This window comes from Sus scrofa, chromosome 9, assembly GCF_054392235.1.
Source record: "Sus scrofa isolate SSC_HxYL_T2T_F1_AM1 chromosome 9, Sscrofa_HxYL_maternal_Yorkshire_Landrace_v2.0, whole genome shotgun sequence".
In the NCBI taxonomy this organism is placed as follows: domain Eukaryota; kingdom Metazoa; phylum Chordata; class Mammalia; order Artiodactyla; family Suidae; genus Sus; species Sus scrofa.
Window position 1 is genome coordinate 78,427,304 of NC_139391.1, and position 20,081 is coordinate 78,447,384.

A 20,081-nucleotide genomic window follows, 5' to 3' on the forward strand; every position below is an offset into this window, starting at 1 on the left:
GATTTACTTCCATGGCCTCAACACTAACAAAATATTATGTGTTTACCTTGTTTAAGAATCTGCATGGCCCTCAGGCATTTGCATACAGCTCCTCTAAAATGCTAAACTTTTCATTTCTCACTACTTTAACAAATTCCTTTTTAAAGGTTGTTTGCTCAAGCCAGACTCCTGGGACCCAACTTTGCCTTCTTTACTCCTCTCATCCAAATATACCTCCCAGACTTGTTAGTAATTCTCTTTAGGGGGTGGAGGGGAGCACCTGTGGCATGCCAAAGTCCCCCGGCCAGAATCAAACCCATGCCACAGCAGTGATAATGCCAGATCCTTAACTGGCTAAGCCACCAGGGAACTCCAGTATTTCTTCCCCCCCCCCTTTTTTTTTTGCTTTTTAGGGCCGCACTCATGGCATATGGAAGTTCCCAAGTTAGGGGTCACATTGGAGCTATATTTGCCAGTCTACACCACAGCAACTCAGGATCCAAGGCATATCTCTGACCTACACCATAGCTTAACGGCAACACCATATTCTTATCCCACTGAGAGAGTCCAGGGATCAAACCTGCATCCTCATGGATACTAGTTGGGATTGAACCTGCTGAGCCACAGTGGGAACTCCTCCAGTATTTCTGTATGAAACAAACATTAAAGTTTTACTACAAAAAAAAAAAAATAGGTATCTGTTTTTCTAAGGCAGCATTCCAAATACCTAACATGATTAGTTATAAAGGGAAGGATTACTGTTAATAGCTGTAGAGGTTGATTCTATGATATGAGAGTTCTGTGACATAAAAGCTGTCATAGATGAGGGGAAATTTGAAATGAGATTTAAAAGGAGGCGAGACTTTGGGGGACTGATAGAGGGAGGCTGGTAGAACATCTTAGCTAAAGGCAAGAGATACCTGCAAGAATCTCAAGGGGACAAGCAGGATTATCAAGTAGTTTAGTAAAGTTGGGGTGAATGAGGACAAAGGTAAGTTATGGGATCTGAGCACCAGAGAGTCATTCATCTCATCAGTGTCTTTGAGCAGTGCCATCAAAGCAGTGCCACGAAACTATGTTGAAACATCAAACATGGAGACAATACATAGCCAGTAGGAAGAAGAAATAATAAAGAATTGATACTGGGAGAGGAAGCTGGACAAAGAGACGTTTTCCTTCATGAGAAACTGTCTGGGGCAGTTTTTAAGTTAAGAAAAGGGAAAAAATGAAATGAGAAAGAGAAGTGACAATAAAGTAAGTTAATGTAACAAAGCATAGGTGGCGGACACACACTGGGCATTATCTCAGAAAGGACACTGGACAATTTTCCTCCAAGATCACAAGGAAGTCAAATCTATGAGGGACAATAGCTGAAGAAATCTGAGGCAGAAGAAATACAACATTGAGAGAGTGTTTATTATATGGCTCTGGACACAGGAAGTTGAAAGTGAGGAGTCTTCAACCCAGCTGGGAAGCATTTAAAAATACCAGCGCTGTCAGAGATAGAAAACAAACTTACGGTTACCAGAGGGGAAGGGAGTGGGAGGAGGGATAAATCTGAGATTAACGCATACACACTACTTTATATCAAATAAATAAACTACATAGTCCAAGTGTATAACACAGGTAATGATGTTCATTACTTGTAAAAACCTATAATGGAAAGAATCTGAAAAAATACATATGTATAACTTAATTGCTTTGCTGTATGCCTGAAATTAGCACATTTTAAATCAACTATAGTTCAATAAAAAGATAAAATACCAGTGCTGGCTCACACTTCCAGAGACTCTTATATATGTGGTCTGATGTGGAGCCCAGGTGTCAGCATCTTAAAATATTCCTCAAGTGATTTTAATGTCCAACCAGGGTTGAGAGAAAGGCTGGGATGCCTGGATTTACAGGCAGTAGAGAAGGTTTGAACTCCTGTGGAGATGAAAGAGGCAATAAGGAGTAATATCTTTTGACTAAAACTCAGGAGAAAGTGAGGCCAGAAGAGTGAAGATAAGTTTTCCTGTGTATCTGGTGGGTGGGTGCAGCCCTCTGCATTCTCCTGCCCCTTATTTATTTAGTTCACACTCCTTATTATTCCTTCCACCTGTTTGCCTTTATTCCTGACCAGCCCCAGGGCTCTTTGCTTTTGCATCACTTCCCTTTTCATCATCTGCTTCCCTTGCCTCTTCCATTCTTCACACTTTTCAACTTTCCTAATTTTCTGCCCATTAGTTCCTTTCTACTGTCCTGTAGCCAAAGGAACAAAAATCACTCTGGCCAGGCAGGGAACAGAAACCAGTCAGTTTTGATAAATGAACCAAGCCCGAGCTGCTTGCAGAATCCAGCAGGCCTGCAGGATCTAGCACTGCCACTGAAGCTGCAGAGAAAGTTGAAGCAGGAGAAGCAAAGGGCAGAGCACCCTCCCCATCCCCCACCCCCTTTTCATGCATTTACCTGCAGAGCGATCATCTCAGGTTCTTCTGGAAAAGCCACCGTAATATAGACCAGTCAAAGAATATGAGTGAAATAGTAGCAACCAGCTCTTGCTTTCCTGTGCCAGTGGGTATGACTGGGTGATAAAACTACTTGGAACTGTTTTGTTAACAAGTGAGAGAATGGAATTTGAAATAGCTTGAACAACAACAACAAAAAATTCATTAAACAGAAACGTCCTAAGGACGCCAAAGACAGATAAGGACTAAAATCCAGAACTACAATTTTCCAGATGTCTCTCCCATATTTTCCCCTGTATTAGGCTGGATTTGGTTTCTTTTTTTTATCTTCCATCTTGCATGCCAGTGTGCTCTGCTGCTTTTCATCCCAACAGTGATAACTGTTCCATGGATAACAGTTCCAGCCAGAGAAAGTGTGTGTATGTGTGTGTGTGTGTGTGTGTAAGAGAGAGAGCCCTAATTTTAGTACACTTAAGAAATAATCCACAGGAGTTCCCACTGTGGCTCATCCATAAGGAACCCGACTAGTACCCCTGAGGACACGGGTTCCATCTCTAGCCCCGTTCAGTGGGTTAAAGATTCCGCCTTGCCTCGAGCTGCGGTGTAGATCGAAGACGTGGCTTGCTTCTGGCATTGTTGTGGCTGTGGTGTAGGCTGGCGCTCTGATTGGACCCCTAACCTGGGAACTTTCATATGCCACAGGTGGGGCCCTTTACAAAAAGAAAGAAATAATCCAATTGGTTTATTGGGGTCAGGTGTTGACTTTAGTCCTGGTCATCTACAGCTAAAACATTCAGCTCTTCAATACCGTCTTCGCTGCCAGGTTTGCACCCTTCTAAATTAAGGGGTAGAAGCATGAAGAATCTGAGCCCCCAAAAGGCAGTTGCTCCAGAGACAGACTGTTTGAATCTTGTTTTGTAACTGAATTTTTAAGGTATATAATTAAGAATACATATATCTTAACTTCCCTTTGAAGTTCGACACGTAAAATCTCTATTTTGAAATAAAATGAATAATATATTTCTTAAATCAAAGACTGTATTCACCCAGGAAAAATGCTGTAAGTGTACTTAAATGTAAAGAAAATCTTGTCTGGAAAAATTACAAATGTAGTGAATTTAGGCAGGTATCAAACTTCACTTAAGCTCTCTGAGTGTGAAACAGAAGATGGCATACAGCCTCCAGAAGTGCATTGCACACCTACACAAAAGTTAAAAGAAGAGCTACTAGGGAATATAATATATAATATATAACATATATAATGGATAGCCGGGACCTACTGCATAGCATAGGGATATCTACTCAACACTCTGTAGTGACCTATATGAGAAAAGATCTGAAAAGGCATGGGTGTATGTATATGTATAACTGATTCACTTTGCTGTGCACCTGAAACTAACACAGCATTGTGTTTATCATGATTTTTATTTTTCCCCCTTATAGCTGGTTTATAGTGTTATGCCAATTTTATACTGTACAGCATGGTGACCCAGTTACACATACATGTATACATTCTTTTTTTTCACATTATCATGCTCCATCATAAGTGACTGGACATAGTTCCCAATGCTACACAGCAGGATCTGATTGCTAATCCATTCCAAAGGCAATAGTCTGCATCTATTAACCCCAAGATCCCCATCAATCCCACTCCCTCCTCCTCCCCCTTGGCAACCACATGTCTATTCTTCAAGTCCATGATTTTCTTTTCTGTGGAAAGGTTCATTTGTATTGTATATTAGATCCATATATAAGTGATATCATATGGTATTTCTTTCTCTTTCTGACTTATTTCACTCAATATGAGAGTCTCTAGTTCCATCCAGGCTGCTGCATATGGCATTATTTTGTTCTTTTTTATGGCTGAGTAGTATTCCATTGTCTATATATACCACATCAAAAATAAAATAAAATTTTAAACAATTTAAAAAATAATAAACACAATCACAACTACTTTCAAAGTTACAAAAAGAAAATAGATAATAAATTTTTTAAAAAGTCAAATGAAAATGATGAAAAATCAGCCATAGTAAAAAAAAAAAAAAAAAAAAAAAAACTTTGGTGTTCTATATTCCCTCATAGTCTGACACTACAGCTAATGACAGACCAACTCTAATTAGCATGGAAGCCCAGTTTTACAAAACAAAGATGAAATTAAATTGTTAGCCTTTGAAAGCTAATAGAACCTGTCAAGTAAGGTTTAAGAACATTAATTGACAATTTCCAGGTTTAAAGATTAAGTCTTAAGAATTAAATTTATATCTTTACACACAGGGTTCAAAAATTTCCTAATTTAATGGTAAAATAACATAGGATAAATTTAGAAAAGCCAATCCTGGAAACTTCTATAATTTGTGAAGAATAGAAATCTTAGTTGTGGTAATAATGATACTGCTTTTTCTAGACTAGAGTCCTAATAAATTAGGATGAGGCAGTGTTTACTATTTTATGAATGCTAGCTTCCAAAACTGAACATTTAAGTGATTCTAATAGTGGCATGTAATATGAAAAGGATCACCACTATTTTATGTAACTGTGACCTTCAACCCACCTTGGATAAATTCAAAGAAAAGTGTTCCCAATCTATTCATTGTAATGTGGACTAAGTATACACAGAAGACTCCCTAAAAGGTTATAAAGATGGGGTGGTAATTAACAGCATCCCAAGAGTTGCTGTATGGTTTTAGAATGCAGATATTTTTCCTTGAAAGTAACTTCCACAACCATACGAATGACTCTTAAGTAACAAAAATGGTTACTAATAGAAGGAAAAGCTGCCTCAGTGGAAGGGCAGCAAATGAACAATATTTCCCATCCTTGAAGCTTCCTTATTCATAGGAACATGTTTGGAAATCATATATTTAGGAAGTTGAAAGACATGTCAGTTCATGGATGCTTTTGAGTAAAATAGAAGAATGCAAGTCATCAACATTTTAGCCAATTACCTGAGGGTGTGCTCACTTCATATTGATCTTTTCCTACTTCTTCCAATTTATAATACTTATTGAAATCTCACACAATCTATCTTTCTGTGTTGTTTGATCATTTGATTATTTATATCTTATTTTTCATATTCTCTCTACCCTTGACTCTCCATAATTTTGGAAAAAAATCATTTGCTCTATCTCTACTTGGCTTATGATGATTTTAAATGCCCTAGTCAGTTTCACCGAGTTTATCTATAAATTGAAACACTGAACTGCAGAAATTTAATGTATGTTATTTTCAGTCAACTTTAGATGAGTGATAATTACCCAAATATTTACCAAATAATTTGATGAGTTCCTACAATATTTTTTCTGTCTTCACAGGGAGAGTATGCATTACTAATCATTCTCAGTCAGAGGTTCTTTGTAAATGAAATATCTAAATTCATAGCCAATCTGTTATACCAAATTGGTGTTATGCAAGAGCATTTGCATTAAAGATCTTTCACTTTGAAATGAAATTTTGTACAATCTAACATTCATGAGAGAGGTAAATAACTGGGTTTTGCAAAGACTGTTCATCAAAACCTTTGTTTAATAGAGGGGGAACAAAGAAATCATTAAATATTGGTGGAAAATGGGGTTTCTGCTTTGGGAAATGCACTCATTCAGCCTGACGGCCCCTAGAACATTCAGGAAGTATCTTCTCTCATCTGGGTAGAGTGGCAGTGCCTGGAGAAGTTAATGAATGCATGTCCAAATTGAACCTCTTTGGTTGGCAGGTTTTCCTCCATCTCCGTCTGTTCTTGAGAAGAAAACAACTTTCTTGACCTTTTAAATAGCTGAACTTCAAAATAATTTTAGAATTTGCATATTTTGAGCTTTTTTTCTAAACTCTGGACACATACAATACAAATAGAATCCTTACCTTGTTACCATTTTCTAAATAGCAAAAATGAGATAGTGGTCACCCTTAGACAGGACATGTGTCTCATTCACTTTGTCATCTTTACGATGATAATCCTGCTCAGCACATAGAAAATAGTTCAAAAATTCCACTTGTGTTATAAAATGAACGTCATACAAAAATGAGGAGAAAAATAAAATTGCAAATGCAGCTGGGGATAAACATGTTAAATATTTTATAGTATCCAGCTTTTGACCAAAAAAACTTACTAATCAGGGCTTTCAAAATTTGTTCATTTTTTTTCCCTTCAAATCTTTAGTGTCTCCAGTAATGTACTAGCTGGAAGATATACCTAAATGTTGTGAATTTTCAAGGTGAACATAGAAAACTTGAAAAAGGAAGGACATAGAATAAATAGAGCTTGTCTGATTCCTGAAAAGGGCGCAATGCCATTATCAAAACATTTTAAATAACTGTGAGTTAGTTATAACAATCAATGAGGATATTTATGTTATTATGTTATTAAGAAAATTACTTGCAGAATGCATTGCACAATATTAAGACAACTTCCAGTGTAGCTAATTGATAAATCTAATAGATTCAAATATATATTATACACACCGTAATATTTAAACAAAAATAACTATAAAATCTAATATATACAAAGGTAATTCTGCTTATCTTCAAGCTTTATCTGAAAGCCAAGATTTGTCTTTTAACCACATATCCTCAGACCTGTGGGAAAAATATCCCTTTATAGGGGATGGGGGCACAGGGTGTGCCATACAATTAGGTTCAAATCTAATAATCAAAAATTAACACAATGTTTCTAATGCATTAGCAAACAATAAATGAAATTCTAGGACATGAATACAGGAAATTTATTTCTCCTTTGAAATTCTGGGACAATTTCAATGCACAGTGTTTTTCTTAAAGTAACAGCTAGTGCTAAAATTTAAACTACAAGCAAGTCTTACAATTCAGGGGAGAAAAAAGAATCCAGAAATGCTTCTGCTGAACGAAAACACCCCCTACTCCTTCTGCAGGACCCTCATGCATTAGTTCTCTTAGATACCAATGCTCAGGCTAGCCAACATTTCTGGAAAGTTAGAGTGACCTTCTGTCCAGGTTTTTCTAAGACCATCCCTAAATATGCTTTATGGTTCCAGCATAATAATTAATGAAGCCAACTTTCATTCCCCAAAGTGTTTCAGTCTGGATAATAAATTATAGAGTTACCCTATTTTAGGTTAAGGCAACAAATAGGAAATTTTATTATTGATATGGATTGGTTGCTAATGAGATTTAACTAAGAAAGTTTTCATTATGTAGCAACTTTCCATGAAGTAAGCTGACTTTTAAAGGAGCAGGAAAATGCTGTATTAAATAAAAAATTTTAAAGATATTTTATAACTTTTTTTTTTTTTGGTCTTTTTTGTTGTTGTTGTTGTTGTTGTTATTGTTGCTATTTCTTGGGCCGCTCCCGTGGCATATGGAGGTTCCCAGGCTAGGGGTCGAATCGGAGCTGTAGCCACCAGCCTACGCCAGAGCCACAGCAACGCGGGATCCGAGCCGCGTCTGCAACCTACACCACAGCTCACGGCAACACCGGATCATTAACCTACTGAGCAAGGGCAGGGATCGAACCCGCAACCTCATGGTTCCTAGTTGGATTCGTTAACCACTGCGCCACGACGGGAACTCCGATATTTTATAACATTTTTTAACAGCTGCAAAAAATTTTTTAGAGTCCAGTTGGAATGAAAAAAAAAAAAAAAAAAAAAGGCAAGCAGTCCTGAGAAAATTCCTGAAAGAGTTTTATTTTCCTTAAAATAGGGCTTTATTTGAGGCACCAGATTATGGTTGTATTTCTTCCTACCCAGAAGAGGCCACATCACATTAAGTCTTTGGCCACAATTCTGTGGTAGATGTTAGTGTATCATCCTCTCCATGTGTGATTGAGTCTGAAGCGTTAGCTCTACAATGTGAGCTGCCATTCGTCAAAGTTTGCTTCTCCTGTGTTATAATGTCCACGGCAGTGCCTAAGTAGCCAGGCGACAAAACCACTATACACAAAATGCTATCACTGGTGTTGGCTGAAAGGCAGAACACGTTGACCCAAGGTTATTTTCTGATTCAATTAACATTTATAGAAAGCCTATTATGTTCCAGGCTTTTTGACACAAATTTTTTATCTGATCCTAATAAGAACCTGTGAGGTATGTGTGACTTTATGGATGGGGAAATAGAGAGTCAGAAAAATTAAGTGACTTGCTTAAAGTCACTTTGCTGGTAATTGACAGCAGGTTGAATCAAATCCAGGCTGATTGATTCAGCATATGAGCTCTTTCTACCCCACCCCTGCTTACATCTCTGGCTCCAGTCTTTGATGCCTGGCTAAGAAGAGTTTTCAGATGGGTAGAAAACCACTTCCTACTATACCAAGAATCCCTGCATGGAGGTAAAATGGAACACTCCTATTTCATCTGAAAAATCTTCAACACTTGCTTTAGGAAAAATAATAATAATAATAAGGTGGGCAGATGGCATTATCTTTCTCTTTCTTCCTTCTCCTATCTGCCCTTAACCATTGTACAAAGGCAATTGTCCATTTCAGTGGGAAGACTCTATTATTGTGATGCCTCAAGACAGACTTAGCTTCTCTATTTCATTATTTTTTGAAGATATAAATGGGCTAAGTTCTTCAGCCTTTTCAGTTTCCAAACTGAAAAGTTGACTCTAAAATTAAAGAGTATCAAAAGGCCAAAAAAAGAGCAGGAAAATATGAGATTCTTTTCATTTAGCTTTCAAGGGTTCAATGAATCATTTGGTTCTAGAGATATTTGAAGTATAGTTAGCAAATACCAAATCAAAGGAAATAAAAATGCCTTGAGCTACACAGTCATGGCTGCCGCAGAGGTCAAAATGTCTGGGATGAAACATGGTCCATACTACGGCAGAAGAGAAATCGGGGCTTTTAAGACACCACAGTCTTGCTACTGTTTGAAAACCTGCCATTCCGGAAGGCCTCCCACAACTGGTCAGCCAGCTTGAACAGTCCTTGGTTCCTACCTGTTGACAGTCCTGTGGGGCTGCCTGATGACAGCTAAAGCCCAAAGTTTCAGTTGCCTTCAGGGCAGTTTTGGGAGCTTCTGTTCCCTGCAGCTCTTTGAACTACAAAGGAGCATGTTATTTCCATCACTCCAGTACAAGCTCTGGGGAAACAAACTCTAGGTAAGGAGTTTTAACAAAAATGTATTTTCAGTATAAATTTTTGGAGCTTCCCAATAAAGGAACTTGGTTAGGGGACAGTGAGGGAAAGAATGATTTAATATGGATGTAAAACCACATATTATAAGGTGCTGGTGACTGTTGGTCACAGGGTGTTCAGTGGGAAGGACTTGGAGAGAGATGAAACAGGTCTTCAGGCTTCCCAGGCACACCTCCCCAAATGAATAGCATAACACTGAAGGATGTGAACAGGGAAAGAACTGGAATCTATGTTACTTTGGAAAGTAGTGTCTTGACTGAATGATATAAGGCTAGAGACAAAAAGAACTGTACAAAAATAATGTACTTACCTTAGTAAATTTCTCACATGAGTGTAGATTCATAATTCAGAAACTATTTTCTGGAAGATCCTTTTGTGGAGCAGTGGTAATGAACCCAACTAGTATCCATGAAGATGCAGGTTCCATCCCTGACCTCGCTCAGTGGGTTAAGGACCCAACATTGCTGTGAGCTGTGGTGTAGGTCACAGATGGGGCTCAGATCCTGTGTTGCTGTGGTTGTGGTGTAGACAGCAGCTACAGCTCCAATTCGACCTCTAGCCTGGGAACTTTCATATGCCTCAAGTACAGCCCTTAAAAAAAAAAAAAAAAAAAAAAAAACACCAACAACAAATGAAACTATTTTCTATGTATACTGCAGCTAGGCAATAAAAAGGTATATATTGTAGACAATGACAGCCAGTTTTTCCACTGTCCATTGTAGAAAGAAGTTAAAATAACTGAGTAGTCTTCTTCTGAAGTGTCAATCTCATCACACGTCAGAAACATGACACCTAATACAACATGAGATCCTAAAGAGGATCCTGGAAACAGTAAAAGGACATTAATAACAAAACAAAAAAAAAGCTGGATAATTTTAATAGTCTTTGGCTTCATTAATAGGATTGTTTCAATGTTGATTTCCTAAGTTTTGGTAACAGTACTATGATAATGTAAGCCCTAACCTTAAGGGAAGCTGTCTGAAGTATATACGGTAACCTTCTGTGCTATACTTGCAACTTTTCTATCCTTCTAAATTTTTTCTAAACAAAAAGATTTAAAACCCAAAGAAAAATGTATAAGAATATTAAAAGCAGTCATCTTTGGATGGTGAAATCTAGACAGTTTTAATTTTCTGCTTTATACTTTTCTGTTTTCTAAAATTCCTACCATGAACATGAATATTTGAAAAAGATGTTTTTATTTTTATCAGGAACTTCCTTATATGTGGCTTTGGTTGTGAAAAAAAAATTAACCAATTTTTATTTTAAAAAATAATGCAAAAATTTTTATACTACATATTAGAAAGTATCTGAAAACTAACAGCAAAGGAGATTGGGCTTTAATAGGGAGAATTCCATGCTAGTGCATGTTGCTTTTACACAAAAAATTAAATTGTCATTGAGTCATCATTTATGTGTTAATTACAAGCAGACTCTTATCATTTTTGAAAGCTGAAATGATCTCAGATAGTGTGTGAAAAGGCTGCTTTCACTGAAATAGTTGAAGAATGTCATGATGCTACTTTTAATATTATGCTCAACTATATATTGTTTTCAATTTTCAAAGTATTATAAGTCCATAAAATATACTTATTTTTATAAAAGCTTACCTGTTTCTTGGAAGTTTGGCAGGCACTGTAGCATTTCACAGTGTCTCCAAGTCATTATTTTGACGTTTTATTACGTAACTCTGTGGCTGTGATAGATGGGCCTGGAAGGAAGACTGTTTCCGTTTAGGCTTCTGGACAAATGACAAGGAAGAGCTGAAATTTGCAGAACCAGGCTTCCACTGTTTTCATTACTTAGAATCTGAAGGGTCCACCTGAGAAAACACCTATATCTTGGTTTCTAAGTAATTTGAAATATTTGTTTAAAAGTGAAGTAAATATAATTTCAGGAGAGTTGCTGAAAAAAACTGAGCAGCTAATCAGTGAATTAATGGAAGGCTGATGCGATAGAAAACCTAAATCAATCTTTTATCCTTGCTTTTTCCTATCCCCTCACATCTGGAACCACTTTTCACATTGTGAAAGAAGGATGTTCAATTTTTACTTTCAAAAGTTGAGCAAAGAAGATATGACAAGATTATTAGAGAGCTTTACTAAATAGGATATATTGCAAAGGTACCTATTTGTAGCATACATATGATATATAATATACATACATATATATAATATATAATGTTCACAATAAGTGTGTAATGACAATTTAAACATAAGAATGCTCTAACGCCGTCAACTCTATCTCCTAGGTAAGATGAATGTAGGCAGGATCTATGAACAATAGCTTTCTGGGTAACTGTAAAAGAAAAGATGATTTTTATTACACTTTAAAATGTAAGAATTAGCTTAGTATGATAGTACTTGAGTTTGTTTCATATTTTATCCAATCATGATCATTTGTGGTTAATAAAAGTGTCATCATTTAATGGTGGCCATCTGGATACTCCAGTTCAGGCCCCTATAGATCTTTTTTCAAGGAATCATAACATGGAATTAAGGTTTGTTCACTGTTTACAGAGCTTTTGGCATCAAAGATGATGGGACATTCTGCTTGAGAGTGACTTTGAATCTGTTCTAACCTGTACATTAGGATAGTACTTGGGATATTTCTTGTCTTGAAAACATGTTTGTCTTCATACCTTTGAATTTTATGTAGGCTGAATCAGGAGACTGTTGCCTGGTACTTGACAGGAATATTTGATCAAAGTGTTAGATGGAACTTAGTGGTAGAGCTTTGTCATTGCATATTTTAAAGACAATTTTATTTGGATGGTCTGTTTTATTTGGATGGCCTGTTTTCCTCAGACTGATTTTTCAGTAAAGGTAATGAGACATGAAAAATACACAGACACCTCAAGGGGTGTCAAGTTGAAAACTTTTATAAGCAAGATTTTTGTTCAGCTCATCCTAGATAATTTAGCAACTTTGACTACCATCCTCTGAGATAAGTAACTGAATTCGAATGGTATTTAGGCTAAAAGGAATATATCTTTAGATCATTTATTTTGCTAAAACTTCAATATAGTACAGACAACTAACCTATTAATTAAATTCTAGAAAGCCAAACATAAAACTGGTTTTGAGTATTTTAGAACTGATGACCTATTCTAAGATTACACATTCCTAGGAAACTGTATTCATTTTTTTCCTCCTCTTTGAAAGTATCTCAGGAAACTATTCTTAACTTATTATATTAACAATGAATTCTCCCAAAGGCTCTTATTGGTTGCTATTGTACTCACTAGGTTTTATTCCCTTAAAACTCACCACAACTGTTACCACACATCCTGACAAGTTTTTGTGTGCAAAGCAGAATGATCATGAGAGTGTGAGTAGGTGGTAGTGGGTAAAAGAGTAGTGAGGCAAAAGTGTTGGAGGTTCTGTGAGGGCTTATTATGCCCTATCTCATTTTTTTTAAGGCAAGTTCCCAGGTGAAGAATCAAACCTGTGCCACAGAAGTGACAACACTGGATCCTCAACTGGTAGGCCACTAGGGAACTCCAGTGCCCCATCTCATTGAGTCAGCTTCCTACCCTTGCAATTCTATGGCCACTGACCAATTGGCCTTACTCCCAAGCTCTTTGCTTAGTTGACTCATCTCCATCCTCCCAACCTCAGCTTCTCAGAGAGGGCTTCTCTAACCATCTCATCCAAAATGGTCTCCTTAGTAACTCTCCCTCTGATTTCCCTACTTCTTTATCAAAATATGCTTGTTTTGATCATCTCTGGATTTAGCTTCTCTCTTGTTTGCTCTACACTTTATTGTGTCCCTCATGCCCAGCCAAGTGCATGCCACGTTGAATGGCTTATTAAACATTTTGAAGAACAAAAGAATGAATGAGCCCTTCAGCAGTCCACATATCACTTACATGTGGAATACAATAAAAAAAAAAGATACAAAATAATTTATAAAACAGCAACAAACTCGTATATTTAGAAATCAAATTCAGGGTTACCAAAGAGAAAATCATGGAGGGGAGGGATAAACTGGGAGGGCGGGATTAGCACATATACCCCACTACTATAGAGAGAATAGATGGGTAACAAGGACCTACAGTATAGCCCAGGGAGGTCTACTCAGTGTTCTATAACAACCTATTTGGGGGAAAAGAATGGACATATGTATATCTATAGCTGATTCACTTTGCTGTAAAGGTGAAGCTAGTCAAACATTGTAAATCAACTATACCCCAATAAAATTTAAAAACAAAACAAACAAAAAAACCCAGCCCTGTGACAGAGATAAAGCTAACCCCAGTTCACAGAAAAGGAAACTGTGCTGGAAGAGATTACATGAATTGCTACCCAGCTAAAAACGGAAAAGCTAAAATTTAAACCTAAATGTTTCTGACGCAAACGTTTTCCTGCCCCACCAAAGCTTCAATTAGTCAGCTTTTAAGACCTTTGGGTAATTGTCATAATATTATTACTCTTTCTACAGGCAATTGTTCTCCTATATTAACCTTGAATAAGCTGAATAGCACTGGAAAAATGTAAACGTTTAAAGCAGCTAACATAGCACATACGGTTTAAGCAATGAACGAGCAATTTATTTGGCTTTGAACTTTCTTTCCCCTAAGAACATTTAGCATTTTAGTGACAACTTGATATGACCCTTCAGATGTTTAGATCTTCCCTACACCTAGGCTATTTCATTCTTTCTCTAGGTACTCCCCTCAAACCATGGTCAGTTTTCAATAAAACAGAAGACATACTATAGCATAAATTTTCTGCCCTGACTTCATTATTAAATTGGGTAAAACTGAATTGAGGGGAAAAGTAGCATTTGTCTGCAAAGTATTTGTCTAATCAATAAACAAGTGTATTTCTGAAGAAATTGAACCTTCAAGTGATAATAGGGTTTTTAAATACTAGGGGTTTTTTGGTCTTGTATGTTACCCACTTAAAAATCTGTTTAGTAACATAATATGTTTCATGAAGTAGGTTTGTATAATCAGATATCACATTTCATTAGCCTTCTGTTTTCTGGTAGCATTTTTGCAGATATATGAATATTCATTATTCAGTGAATGTATAATGACGTGAACATTGTCCCGGCAAAGCTCAAAGGAATAGCTGTTATATATATCTAATATAGTCCTGAATGCTGCTTACTAAATATTTTTCTTTCTTCATAAGCACATGGGAAGATTTCCCTTCTTGCCTTCTGATATGTGGGTGGCTATGTGATAGACTTTGGCAGTGAAGTGTAAACAGAATGTCTCCTGTCTTTGCTGGACACAAGTGTAAAGCACTGTTTATCACATCCCATTTTTCTTCCTTCTGTGATTATGAAGCTCAAAGATGAGACCCGCTCACTGTCAGCACCGAAGATAACATAGTGCAGGGCTACCTAGACAACTTGTATTAGGTATGTGGCAAGAGCAAGAAATAGATTTTGGCATTTTAAGCCACTAAGAATGTTATAGAAGCATAACCAAGCTATCTATCTAGCTAGCTAGCTAATCTAGCTGTCTAGATATTTTAAAGCCAACAAAGAAACTTGCTGTTAATTATATCTCTTTTCAGTAACATTCAGATGACAAAAGTGGTTGCAAAGCAAACACAGTTGAGGTGGAGCCTAGGTGGTGAAATGGAAAAAAATGGACTTGATTAAAAGGTAATGAGATCTAGTTTTGACTTTACCACCACTTACCTCTGGGATCTTAGGCCATCTGATTCGTGTAATGACCTCATAGTTTTATCACTTTTTAAATGGTGGTTTGGATCATAGTGCTCCCAAAGTCTCTTTCACAATCATTAGCTTAAAAAAAAAAAAAAAAAAAAAAAAACCTCTTTTTTACAGTTTCTTGTAATAACAGAAGCAGGTAAGTGTCAGAAATAATAACAACTTTAATTCTTATGGAATAAAAATTTACTGTCTTTAATCTTTCCTAATTGTCTTTTATGCAATTTATATTGTTATAGACTTAATTTTTTAAATGTTGATATTCTACTTATTAAATATATTTATCCTGTGAATTAAAATTTTATATTAATTTCCCCACATATTTTATAGTTCTTAACTTTTTTTTTTTTTTTTTTGCTTTTTAGTGCTGTACCTGTGATATATGGAAATTACCAGGCTAGGGTTGAATCTGAGCTGCAGCTGCCAACCTCCACCACAACCACAGCACTGCAGGATTAGAGCCACTGAGTCTGCGACCTACACCACAGCTCACTGCAATACAAGGATCCTTAACCCACTGAGCAAGGCCAGGGATCGAACCAGCAGCCTCATGGATACTAATTAGGTCTGTTACTGCTGAGACACAATGGGAACTTCCTAGAGTTCTTAACTTTTAAAAAGCAATTTATCCAGATAATAAGCCCCACTGGATACTATTAAACTTGAAAACCTTCATCTAGCCCTTCAAAACATTTTGATAAAAGCTACATTCCCTTTCTCTCCCAAACGTATCTTAACTAATTACTTCTGTGTGCCAGTTATTTTTTTCTGAATTGTAAAATAGTCACACAGAAGTAACATAAAATAGCTCCAAGTAAGCAGCTAAAGGCAGTTGCATGGGTAAGATTGTGCAGTTGTATGGCAATTAGGGAGCAGTAGAAGGAGAGAGCACACTTATGTTCTCTAGAGCCAGTAAACAATTCCTTCTTCCTTAATTAAGGAACAGATGTCCTCTTCTCATCTAGCACCTAGAATCCCAAATTCATAAAGATGGACAAAGAATCCACCTATAAGAAGGCATCTTCTTTCTTTCTTTTAAAAAAAGCAGAAGTGAAGTCATCATTTTAACATTATTCAGACACAGAAACCTCTTGAAAGATACACTTTCCCATGCTCCCTCCTCTCAAAAAGAAACTATTAGACCTCATAGTTTGTAGAAGATATCGTCTCTATGACAAAATCCAATTGTGTTGCCAATAGGAATCATGACCAATGTTTTTACACATGGGCCCTTTGGAAAAGAAATATTTATTTGATTGAATCTTCCTTCCATTTAAGATTGAGAGTGTTTTAGACTTACAGACATAGGGAACAGACTTGTGGTTGCCAAGGAGGAGGGAGGGGGGAAGGAAGTGGGGTAGACTGGAGGTTTGTGGTTAGTAGAAGCAAATTATTACATTTAGAATGGATAAACAATGGGATCCTATGTACAGCACAGGGAACTATATCCAATCTCTTGGGAAAGACCATGATGGAAGATAATATAAAAAAAGGAGTGTGTGTGTGTGTGTGTGTGTGTGTGTGTGTGTCTGTGTATGATGGGGTCACTTTACTGTATTGCAGAAATTGGCAAAACATTGTAAATCAACTATACTTTAATAAAAAATAAATTATAATTTTTAAAAAGATTGAGAATATTTTATTTTTATTCATCATTAAAATTTAAATTTCTCTTGATGATATCTGAATTAATGAGTGAAAGGAAATTTAAGGGAAGTTGTTGGTACATGTAGAGTCAGAATATTTTATGTAATAGAATATACACATATAGGAATATAATTATTTTTCCTTTTTTGCCCCTCTTCTTCAGCAAAGAGAGAACTTTTAGACTAGCATCCAATTTTCTTCCTGTAGAACCCTATGATGATATGAGCTTTTAAAATTACTTTAGCATATACAAGTTAGTCCATTTTATGTTTATGTACATCCCAGAAGGATATTCAAATGGTGAATCAGATCAGTAAATTCCCTAATCAGCTGCTACTTTTAAGTTACAGGAAGGTAACATCAGTGAATAAAAACATCATCAATGTCATACTCCCAAGAAGTAAGTTACCTAGTTAAAAATGAAAAGTGCTTTTGTAATAAGAATGCACTATCTGAAAGACAAAGTGTATGATACAGTACTGTCAGATTTTGAGCCAAAGAGTCATCTGCAGCTGTTATGGTCTGCCTTGCTGTCGGCAGATATAATGGTTTATGTATCACCAAGACAAAAATTAGAAATACTTCTAATTACTAATAAATTACTCAATTATAAATTACTCAATTCACCCCATGACACACAGAATTTTTTTCTTCTTCTACAAGTTAAAGTGGCAAGTAAGGTAAGAGGCTGTAGGCTCATTTTGTGTTTCTCTTTCACTTATATTCTTATACTCTATTACTATAGTAATATTAAAGTTTCTATAGAACATGAACTTGAATCTCACATGGTAAGCTATAGCAGTAAGAATTTTATGCTAAGAAAATAGCTTTGGCTAACTTGAAGAGAAAAGGAATCTCGTTGAAGGTTGCCCACATAGTCATTCTGGGAGCTTGGGGATCAAGAACAGAAAAGGGAGATGGACAAATGAAGGTTGGCTAGAGAGCAGGAAGCACATTCCTGACTCGTGAGCACTCTGGCTGGTCACCACTGGCAGTGCCACTAGTGGACATCAAGCTTATTGTCTTTTGGTTTGTGCCAGACCATTCAACATGAGACACTCAGGCTGTGCCACTGGTCTCCACATCTACCTCTGTTCAATGACTGATGCTGAGGCTTCTGCTGTTAGTAGTCTCTCAGCTGCCCGCATCTTTTGAAGTCCTCGTTGGAAGTATCAACTGGTCAAGCCTGGATTCTGAGCCTATAGCCAGGTACCAGAAGGGCAGGAGGAGAGTGACTTCAGCCACTTTAGCTTCTGGGGTGGGAAGGAACACTGACACAGGCAGAGAATGCCCTGTAATAGGAAGTTCCTAGGTGCTGGCAACCAATGTCCACTTGAAAGCCTAGCCATGGCAGTTTTCAGTGCAATGGCAAGGACATACAACCAACTGAAAGATGCATTATATATATTTTTATTTAAAAATACACTTCTATTGCCTGAAAATAGTGGAATTTCTCCCCAAATGTCATGTCACAAATTAGTAAACTTCAGCTTAATATGATCTCTTAATTGTCATAAATTTGTCATTTCCTTTTTTCTTTTGGCTGCACATGCGGCATATGGACGTTCCCTGGCCAGGGATCAAATCCATGCCTCATCAGCAACCCGAGCCATTGCAGAGACAATACTGGATCTTTAACCTGCTGTGCCACAGCACAAATTCCCTAAATGTGTCCTCTTTTAATTATGGTTGCACAAAAATCAGTAGATAGATTCTATTTCTTTTTAAAATTTATTTTGAGAATGTATGATGTATTTCTGAGTGATCTAAATTATGTATTAAAGTTATGCCTTCCTTTGTGTTTTCAGATTGCATTCATTCACTCAGTAAATAGTTATCGAGCATGTGGTCACTGGGAATAGACCAAATCACACAACCATCAGTCCTAATTCTTATCGAACTGATCATTTACTTTGCCTACACTTATATCCAGTTTCAATCCTGTGTTCCTTTGACCCCTCAGGTGTGGGAGTAAAGAAGAGCAGAGTCTTTTCCAGCTATTTCTGGGGGGTTTACTGCTGGTTTGCTCATCTGTGAAACTGGTACAAGGGCTGATGTTAAAAGTGAGTGAAGCAAGTCTTCTTAAACTGCCATAATCCTATATATTTTTCCCAGATTTGACTTTCCAACTATGTTTATTACTGTTTTTAAGGATCTTATTTCTTGTACTTGTAGGTACAAGGCTTTGAAGAGGAGCAGTGGACTTGAACCATACTTTCTCTTTGCACAAGAGCAGGTGTGACATAAGTACATGAATTTGGGGCATAAATTTAAGCTGTTTCTCTCTGACCCCTGTTCCCATTAGTCCTCACCTGTGTGTCTGGAGTGGTGCTATTTTCATCTCCATTATGGAGTTCCTAGATTGGGGGGTTATTTCATAAGCCATTTACACCCATTTTTCTTAGTCTGTAAGATCTAAGAAGAGGGCAAGAAACAGCTCGCATTTGCAAGAACATGGCCTAACAAATTAGGTACTTTTTTTCTTTAAAATATTTTTCTTATGTTCATCTTCTTTGCACGTTCAATTTTCCTTTTACTAAGGAAATACACTTGACTTATTTTCTTCATCTTTAATGTTTTGCACTTTTAATATGCTGTGCCTAGCTGTGGGACGTGGCTTCTTTATAACCTGTTTGCATCATAGTGTGGCCTATCAATCTGAGCACTTGTGTAATTTTTATTCATTATCGCTTCAAAACTTGCCTCATTTCCATTTTCTCCATTTTTCCTTTAGGAATATTAGATATATGTTGGAATCCTCATTTTTCAAGTCACTATAAATTCTATAATCCAATGAACAGACCAGAAATTTTTAGCTCTGAAGATTTATGGTAGACTTAAAGAGCAGAGTTATGAGGTTGCTAATATTTTATCACTTGCCTTTCATGAATGAGAATGCACCACTTATTCAGAAAGAGCTAAAAGAAAGCTCCTATTTCCTCTGATTTCCTTTTTCAAGAGATAGCAAGGTAACAGATATGAAGAAAAGGCGATGAGTGTACTCTCAATGACAGTGAGATGTGGACAACCCAGAAATGCTACAGTGACTGGGTATGCCAAACTGCTTCCAACACTGTGTAATGTCCCATTCTCTGACCTGAATAAGTCCTTGATCTACGTGCCGATGAAAGTTCCTGGTAAATAAGAAGTCACCACTTACATTAATGGCTCAGTGGGTTATACATCTTGTCATTGTAGGGCTTTTGGTGATA

General features: G+C 36.8%; 1 protein-coding gene across 6 annotated transcripts in view; it reads right to left on the reverse strand.

Annotated features, from left to right (window-relative positions):
- Positions 1-5,928: 5,928 nt before the first annotated feature.
- Positions 5,929-20,081, reverse strand: part of BET1 (Bet1 golgi vesicular membrane trafficking protein) — a 30,293-nt gene continuing 16,140 nt past the window's right edge. For 3 of the 6 annotated variants that reach the window (XR_014815793.1, XR_014815792.1, XR_014815791.1), the window contains 3 exons: positions 15,190-15,297; positions 11,142-11,353; positions 5,929-6,153 (listed from right to left, as the gene is read on the reverse strand). The gene's annotated coding sequence lies outside the window, so the exon portion shown is untranslated. Of the gene's footprint in view, positions 11,354-15,189; positions 15,298-20,081 lie in introns of all 6 variants that reach the window. The other 3 variants (XR_014815789.1, XR_014815788.1, XR_014815790.1) reach the window with 2 other exon arrangements.